The sequence below is a fragment of the Rattus rattus genome, chromosome 14, assembly GCF_011064425.1.
Source record: "Rattus rattus isolate New Zealand chromosome 14, Rrattus_CSIRO_v1, whole genome shotgun sequence".
NCBI lineage: Eukaryota > Metazoa > Chordata > Mammalia > Rodentia > Muridae > Rattus > Rattus rattus.
Window position 1 is genome coordinate 75,042,367 of NC_046167.1, and position 9,804 is coordinate 75,052,170.

Consider the following 9,804-nt stretch of genomic DNA (forward strand, 5'->3'; position numbering starts at 1 on the left):
CCATGCAGTTTTTATTAGTATTGTTCTGTAGCACAGCCTGAGGTCAGGGACTGTGAAACCTCTAGAAGGTTTTTTTTTTTTTTTTTTTTTTTTGGGGTTCATATTCCTTTTTTTAAGATACATAAAATGTTTTTATTTAAAAATGGTAGAGATAATAGCAAGAAAATAGTTTATATTAATATTTGAAAATAATAGCTTTTCCTCTCTCACTTTGAAACACCAGGATCATTTTGTATAAGATGTGTTTCTGTTAAAGTTTTCTATTATGCAAATTACTGTGTAATTAATCTCAGTAGCTTTTAAGCTGTAAAGAGTATAAAAACTGAAAAGTCTTTCATTTCTTTCTTTATTTCTTCCTTGACCAAGTTATCATTGAGAAGAGCTTTGTTCAGCTTCCATGTGTATGCAGGCTTTCTGCTGTTTTTATTGTTGTTGAAGACCGGCCTTAGTCTGTGGTGATCTGATAGGATGCTTGAGATTATTTCAATCTTCTTGTATCTGTTGAGGACTGTTTAGTGACTAATTATATGGTCAATTTCGGAGAAGGTACCATGTGGTACTGAAAAAAGAAGGTATATTCTTTTATTTTAGTATGAAATGTTCTATAGATATCTATTAAATCCATTTGATTCATAACTTCTGATAATTTCTCTATGTCTCTGTTTAGTTTCTGTTTCGATGTCCATTGATGAGAGTGGAGTATTGAAGTCTCCCACTATTATTGTGTGAGGTGCAATATGTAATGCTTAGTCAGGTTTCTTTTATGAATGTGGGTGCCCTTGCATTTGGAGCATAGATGTTCAGAATTGAGAGTTCATCCTGGTAGATTTTTTTATGTGTATGACATGTCCTTCCTTATCATTTTCAATAACTTTTGGTTGAAAGTCAAAGTCGATTTTATTTGATATTAGAATGGCTATTCCTGCTTCTTTCCTGAGACCATTTGCTTGGAAAATTGTTTTCCAGGCTTTTACTCTGAGGTAGTGTCTGTCTTTGTCCCTGAAGTGTGTTTCCTGTATGCAGCAAAATGCTGGGTCCTGTTTATGTATCCAATCTGTTAGACTATGCCTTTTTACTGGGGAATTGAGTCCATCCATGTTAAGAGATATTAAGGAATAATGATTATTGCTTCTGTGATTTTTGTTGTTAGAAGTGGAATTATGTTTGTGTGGCTGTCTTCTTTGGGTTAGTTGAAAGATTACTTTCTTGCTTTTTGTAGGGTGTAGTTTTCCTCCTTGTGTTGAAGTTTTCTATCTATTATCCTTTGCAGGGCTGGATTTGTGGAAAGATATTGTGTAAATTTGGTTTTGTTATGGAATATCTTGGTTTCTCCATCTATGTTAATTGAGAGTTTTGCTGGGTATAGAAGCCTGGGCTGGCATTTGTGTTCTCTTAGGGTCTGTATGACATCTGCCCAGGATCTTCTGGCTTTCATAGTCTCTGGTGAGAAATCTGGTATAATTCTGATAGGTCTGCCTTTATATGTTACTTTACCTTTTTCCCTTACTGCTTTTAATATTCTTTGTTTTGTGCATTTGGTGTTTTGTCTATTATGTGACAAGAGGAATTTCTTTTCTGGTCCAGTCTATTTGGAGTTCTGTAGGCTTCTTGTATGCTCGTGGGCATCTCTTTTCTTTAGGTTAGAAAAGTTTTCTTCTATAATTTTGTGAAAGGTATTTACTGGCCCTTTAAGTTGGGAGTCTTCACTCTCTTCTATACCTATTATCCTTAGGTTTGGTCTTATTGTGTCCTGGATTTCCTGGATGTTTTGGGTTAGCAGCTTTTTGCATCTTGCATTTATTTTGACCATTGTGTCGATGATTTCTATGGTATCTTCTGCCCTGAGATTCTCTCTTCTATCTCTTGTATTCTGTTGATGATGCTTGCGTCTATGTCTCCTGATCTCTGTCCTAGGATTTCTATCTCCAGGGTTGTCTCCCTTTGTGATTTCTTTATTGTTTCTATTTCCTGGATGGTTTTGTTCAATTCCTTCACCTGTTTGGTTGTGTTTCTCTGTAATTCTTTAAGGGATTTTTGTGTTTTCTCTTTAAGGGCTTCCACCGGTTTACCTGTGGAAGGGAGTTGTTTACTTCCTTCCTAAAGTCCTCTATCATCATCATTAGATGTGATTTTAAATCAGAGTCTTGTTTTTCTGGTGTTTTGGGGTATCCAGGGCTTACTGTGGAGGGAGAACTGAGTTCTGATGATTCCAAGTAGCCTTGGTTTCTGTTGCTTAGGTTCTTGCACTTGCCTTTCACTATCTGGTTATCTCTGGTGTTAGCTGGTCTTGCTGTCTCTGACTGTGGCTTGTCCTTCCTGTAAGCTTATATGTCAGCACTCTTGGGAGACCTGCTCTCTCTGGGTGGAATTTGGGTATGGAGAGCTGTGTCATGGGGTCAGCTCTGGGTGCAGATGGAAACCCGGAAGTTCTTTTGTTATACAGGACTTTTGGTTGGTTTGCTTGTTTTCTCATATGAAGTTGAGAATTGTTCTTTCAAGATCTGTGAAGAATTGTGCTGGAATTGTGAAGGGAATTGCACTGAATCTGAAGATTGCTTTTGGTAAGATGGCCATCTTTACTATGTTAATCCTGCTGATCCATGAGCATGAAAGATCTTTCCATTTTCTCATATTTTCCTTGATTTCTTTCTTCAGGAATGTGAAGCTCTTGTCATCTAAGTCTTTCACTTGTTTGTTAGAGTTTCACCAAAATACTTTATATTATTTGTGGCTATTGTAAAAGGTGTTGTTTCCCTAATTTCTTTTTCAGCCCATTTATCGTCCATGCCCAATGTAGAGCAGAATGGGGTCTGTTCATCTCTTTCTTGCAGCCTTTCTAGTCTCTCTGCTCAGCCTATGTGCATCTATCTCTGGTGAATCTATGAAGCCCTGTGGGCAGAAAGTCAGGAGCTAAAAAGAGCTTGAAGAGTGGACACTCCCAGGAACAGATTCAAAGCTGTCTCCAGCCCTGTGTGTCAAACAGAAAAGATGCAAAGGCATATTTAGACAAAATGTATAAAAATAATTTGTTGCCGACATTAACAAATGGGACTGTATTACTTTGAACAAATTACACTTTCCTGAGAGTTATTTTGAAATCTAAAGAAATACAAATAAGAAACTGGGAAGTTGACTCATTAGTAAAGTAGATGTCGAACATAAAAAGCCAAGAGTAGCTGCATACATCTGTAACTCCAGTGCTGGTAAAAAAAAAAAAAAAACCACGAGGTTCTCAGGGGCTAGCTGGCCTATTAAATGAAATGGTAAGTTGTAAATTTAATGAGAGACTCTATATCAAAAAAAAAAGTAAGATCAAATGCAATAGAGGAATATATCTGCTATTGACCTCCAGTTTACACATGGATATACACAGGTAAGAGTGCCCACCCACACAGAAAAATTAAAATGTGATTCATGGGATGGGGGAGATGATTCCGTTGATAAAGTATTTGTAGTATAAATGCAAAGACCTGAGTTCAGTCCCAAGCCCTCACACATTGAGCCAGACATGGTTAACCGAATAGTCTTCCCTAGTCAGTGAGGTCCAGGTTCTGTGAGAGACCCTATCTCATAAAGTAAGACGGAAAGTGATGGAGGAAAAGAGGAGACTTCTAGCCTCTACACATGCATGGACACACATGAACACATGCATGCATACACTGTGGGGGGTAGGGATTGAAATGGTAATTCAATGCCATTAAATGTAATGTGTGCACATGTCATATTTTCTCCATCCGTGCATCTGTTGATGGACATTTAATTTCCCTCTCTTGCTTACTCACCTAATGTTAAATGAAAAAGAAACCAGCAATGTCATAAAAATCAGTGTTCTGATTATTTTAAATAGAAGTCATTTAAGTTGTCATCGATGGAGCAATACATTCTGTGTTGCTTGCCTTAAATATCACTCAGTGGCTCTGGTATAACAAAATCATGACAGATAGCTAATAGCAGAAAGATTCAAACAACCCAGGGAAATTTAATGCAAACACTGTCTTGTTTCTTATCAGAGCCCCTTTGAAAGTCTTGCAGATGCTTGGTATCTCTCTGGCTGACTTTCCTCTCTTTGGATGTGGTTCATTTCATCTTTTTCTTCATCCTCACAATAGCAGTGTTACAATGCCATCCATCTTGTATATTTGTCAGTTTATAGCAGCTTTGTGAAGAAGCATGTGAATTGCCTCCAGGCAGGTAATGAGAAACCTTTCCAAGTTCCTGTGGATTTTTGTATGTGTTTCACAGTTCTCTGTATAAAATAATTGGGAGAGAAAAAAAAAAGAACCTTTACTATTCAAAACTGTATTTGAGTGTGCTTCTTTGTCTGAATTTTTATTTAGCTTTTATTCTCTTGGATTTCCTGTGATCATTAAATATAAAAGCTAAAGTCTTATTCTTAAAATTGAGACTTTTGAAATGGTTTATTGCAGCTGTCTATAGTTCAACCTAAAGGACGATTTATTGAAGGCATGCCGAGTGAAGTTTTACTATCTATTCTTCTATTGAATCTTGGATTTAAATTTGTTCTGTGAGGGGTCAATAAGGGCTAGGACCATGGACAGTTCTTTAGCAGAATTTCCATAAAAATAAGTGAATAAATGAAATAAAATAAAAGATTAGCACATAGGTAAGATTTGGATTTCCCCCTTCACTCAGTGGACACACCCATGAATCTTCGAAAGAATTTTCATATTCTCCATTGTAATTTGCCAGATGATTTTTTTCCAATTTATGCTTAGACAAAGTCAAATATGAATTTCCATCTGAGTATGTTTCCCCAGTGGTGACTTCTCCTCTCTGTTATGTTTGGATCCTTGAAACTTTTGAAATTTGGTGCCAAATGCTTAGGTTGGTTGAAAAATCAAGCAACTCAGTGAAAAATAGTTTAACTATTGCCTTTGTTAGCTGTGATTGTCAACTTAACATACCCTAGAGTTATGAGATTAAAAAAAAAAAACTTAATTAAAGAATTCCTTAGGTCACTTTGGCCTGTGGGCATGTCAGGGTGGGGGAATTCTTTTGATTACAAATTGATGCAGAAGGATCCAGCCTACAGTGGGAGATCCTGCTCCTAGCCAGGTGGTCCTGGCCTATAAGAGTCCTAACCAAGCATAAGCCAGCCAGCAAGCAATGTCCTTGCCTTGACTTCCCTGGATGATTGATTGTATCTAATGAAAGAAGAGTTTTTGTTCTAGAGACCAAGGTGATTTGTGCGCCACCAGCCTCAATTATGGCAATAAAATAGAAAAACTAGTAGACCACAGATATGTTTTGGATTAAGCCAGCTCCTGAAGCATAGTCACTATTTATTACATCATTTCAATGGCGAAATGTATTCCAGATTTTATCTTTAAAAGTTATAATAAATCAGGGACCTCTTCACTGAGAAAACAGATGTTATAAAAAATATCAACAAGCCCAAGCCATTAATTAGGTGCTCATTGTGAAATTTTACTCCTATGAATAGGCCAGTTCTTCATAAATCTGAAGGTAAATCCAGTTGTTGGGAACTCATTACTCCTAGATATACCATCATTCTTTAGAGCACAACCACAGTTTGACATGCCGTTATTTAGCTTTCCCCATTTGTGGCTCACATACTCATCTTCATACCAAGGTGATGACAACATCACTGGACCTCAGCTCCACTCCTCTGAGAGCTCACTGGTTGTTAGGATGGTACCTTGCGTCTGAGGGACTATCTTTCCACTTGTAAATCCATTTTCTCTTTGGAGACCTTAAAAAGTTCTTGCTATGTACACTGCAAAGACAGGGTCTCTGGCAGTTCCCTGGCTTGCCTTTCTATGCTGTCAGGCAAATGCCCTGAGACATATGTCTCCTCACTGATCAGAGGCCAGGTACAGGCAGTTCTGGGTAAAGTCTCCAGACCCCTGTATTCCCAACTCTAGAACCATACACCTTCCATGAACCTGGAGCCAATTCCAGACCAAGATGCCCAGAAGCCAGACTATGAAACACAAAATACCAAATAACTCAGCAGTAGGATGTGTCTGAACATGGGAGTTCTAGGAGATAACAAGCAATCTGAGAAGAAGCATAGAGCTATGCAGCAATGCTGAGGGCCTTGATGTACACCGAGGATTTGGGGCTTGAAGGAAAGTGTCCTGTTCAACAAGAATCTAGAAGTCAGTCATAGTGAGTGGGCTGGGCCCACAATAACTAGACCAGAGACAGTCCTTGAAAATCTGGGCAGGTGGAAAGCCTAGTACAAGATCTTCCGTCTACCAACACGATGCAGGGGGAACACTAATGCGTTTCGGAAATTCAGGGGTTAATGATTGTACCTGCCATGCAGTGTCTTCTCATCCACCACTTTGTCACTGCCATGCAAAGGGCAGCGGTCACATTTATATGTGGTCCAGACACAGTTTTCATGGCTCTTTGCCTTGTTTGTCTTCTTTACTAGCTGGGCCCTATGCCCTCGTTTCTGGCTGACATTAGTCACGGTGCCTAATTAAACATCACTAGGCCAACAATAATTCTCAAGCTTGGCTGCATGCCGTAAACACCTGAAAACCTGTTAAAAACCTCAAGCTGTCTCAATACATCAGAAATTCATCTTTTAATCTTCCTAAATATTGCATGTAGGGTAGCCATATTTTGTGAACAAAGCATTTAATATTGGGGCTGAAGAGATGGTTCAGAGGTTGGGAGCACTGGCTGCTCTTCCAGAAAATCCAGGTTCAATTCCCAGCACCCACATGGCAGCTCACATCTGTCTACAACTCCAATTCTAGGGGATCTGACAACCTCACACAAACATACACATAGGCAAAACACCAATGCACATAAAAATAAATAAATTATTAAAAGAAAAAAAAGAGTACAGAATGCCAGCTGAATTTGAACTCAGATAAATAAGCATTTTTATTATTTATTTTTAATTATATCATCATCATCATCATCATCATAGTTGTCATCATCATCATCATCAGTTCTTTTGAGACAGTATCTCACAATAGCCCAGGCTAGCCTCCAACTTCTTTAAATCCTTCTACCTCAGACTCCCGAGTTCTGTGATTACAGGTGATCACACCCAGTTTGTTAAAAATATTTTTGTATCCCAACTCAATGAAATATCCTGTTCTGTCCTATTCAGTCCACTTCATCAGCAGCAATCACACAAAAATAATTGCAACAATTTTTAAGAAGAAACAATGTGGCATTTAATCCAAGAGTAGTCTATTTATTGTAATAGGACCTAGCACCTTTCATGTCCATTAAGGTTTGTTTTATGAAATTGAGACCCTCACTGTTTAGCTCGAATGTATTTGCGATTGAGGCGTATTCTTAAGAACTGTTCTCTTTGTTAATATGGGGGCCTTTTTTTAAAAAATCTCTTTGACATTTTTAGTTTGAAATCTCCTTTCTCTGAGTTCAGAACAGCTATGTCAGGTTGTTTGGGATTTTGTTCACCTGATAGATTGTTTTCCATTCTTTTTGTTGTTGTTTGTTTGTTTCTTTTTTGTTTTCCATTCTTTATTTCTCAGTCTGTGGTGTCTTTATCAGGGAATCATGTTCTGATTAGTTGGATCCAACTTTTTTTTTAATTTATTTATTTTATGTATATGAATACACTGTAGCTACCAGAAGAGGGCATCAGATTCCATTACAGATGGTTGTGAGCCACCATGCAGTTGCTGGGAATTGAACGCAGGACCTCTGGAAGAGCAGTCAGTGCTCTTAACCGCTGAGCCACCTCTCCAGCCCTGGATCCAGCTTCTTAACCCAGAAAGCCATTCTATATCTCTGTTGCTGAGCTGGATTAATGGTGAACTCCAGTCTTATTCTTTACTAAGTTTCTCCTCTCACAAAACCTACTCTTTCCTATGTTCTCATGATTTGGATTTTTCTCCTCTCATGTCTATAGTTTTCTGTTAAGTGTTTTTTGCAGTGTAGGTATGGTGATGTTTGTCTTGAAATTTCTCTATTCTCCATCAGGTTTTTTATGTGTGTGGTCCATGTATACATATGTGTTTTTCCCATGTGTGGACACAACTTTGGGTCTCCATTCCTCCCTACTGTATTCATTGAGACAGGGTCTCTCTCTATTAAACCAAGGGCCTAACAATGCACCTAACATAGCTAGCCAATGTGTTCTGTAGATACCATGTGTGCACCTTCCATGTGTAGGGAAAATAGTGGAGCTACAGTGCCCGTTCAGCATTTGCATGAGTTCTGTAGAGTGCAACCCAAGTCTTCAAGTTAAAAGCTTTATCTCCGAGCCTTCTCCTCAGATATCTCCATCGATTTTAAAATACACCTTTGCTGGGTATTGCAGTCTTAGTTGGCAATTACTTACTAGGGCGTTGTTGTTCCATGCTTTCCTGACTCTGAGGCTAACTGGACAAGGAAGGCTAATGTGACAACGTTTCTACCTGTGGGTTGGTTGATATTTTTCCCTAAAACTTTTGGTAGTGTTTCTTCACGTTGGTGTGTTTTGTTTTGTTTTGTTTTGTTTTGTTTACATCTTGACTGCATTATATCACAGAGAATTTCTTCTCTGATCATGTGTACTTGATATTCTAATTATTTCATATGCTTAAATATGTATTCTTTCACTAGATTTAAGGTTTTTCTACTATAATCTCATTGACAGATTGTCTAGCCTTGATTGTATCTCTCTGTGTCTTCTAGCCCATGGAACCTTAAGTTTTGTCATTTGATTCTATCCAAAATTTTGAGTCACTGTGAGCATGATTTTTTTTAACCCTTATTGGTTTTTGAGCTTTATATCCACATTCCTGATACGTTTTTTTCTAACATTTAGTAGAATCTACTGCAGATGCTTTCTGCTGTGCTGTTTTGATTTTGGGTTTGGGTTTGTTTCTGTTTTCTTTTAATCTGTAGCTCATAAAATGCACATTTAAAAAACCTTGGTAAATTGTTTCATAATCTGATTCTTTTGAATCTAGTTACTTATGAATTTACCAGCGAAACTAGGATTCAGCTTTGTTTTAGATAGGGCTTAGATAGAATTGCTGTAATAAAACACCATGACTGAAATGCAAGTGGGGGAGGAAAGGTTTATTCAGCTTACACTGCCACATTGCTGTTCACCACCAACAGAAGTCAGGACAGGAACTCAAGCAAGGCTGGAAGAGTTGATGTAGAGGCCATGGAGGCGATGCTGCTTACCAGCTTGCTTCCCCTGGCTTACTGGGTCTGTCTCCTTATAAAACCCAGGGATACCAGCCTAGGGATGGTACCACCAAAAATGGGCTGGACCCTCCCCCATTGATAACTAATTGAGAAAATGCTCTACAGATGGTTGTCATAGAGGCATTTCCTCAACTGAGGCTCCTTTCTCTGTGATGACTCTAGCTGTGCCAAGTTGACATACAAAGCCATCCAGAACAACTGATCCCTTGTCAATATGGCACACAAACACATCACTGTTAAATCACAATCCTTACTTTCTTGTTCATCTCCAAGATCTAAATAACTTTAAGATTCCACAGTCTTTACAAATTGAAACACATTAAAATTTCAGTTCCTGTAAAATACCCAATCTCTTTTAAAAGTCAAAGTCTCTTAATGGTGGGCTCCAGTAAAATACTTTCTTACTTCAAGAGAGAAAAATGAGGGCACAGTTGCAATCAAAGCAAAGCAAAATCAAATTCCAACAGTCCAATATCTAGGAGCCACTCACAATCTTCTGGACTCCTCCAAAGGGCACGGGTTACTTCTCCAGCTCTGCCTTCTGTAGCCCATAGCTTGTCTTCTAGGCTCTACCTGGCCCCACTCCACTGCTGTTCTTGGTGATCATCCCATGGTACTGACATC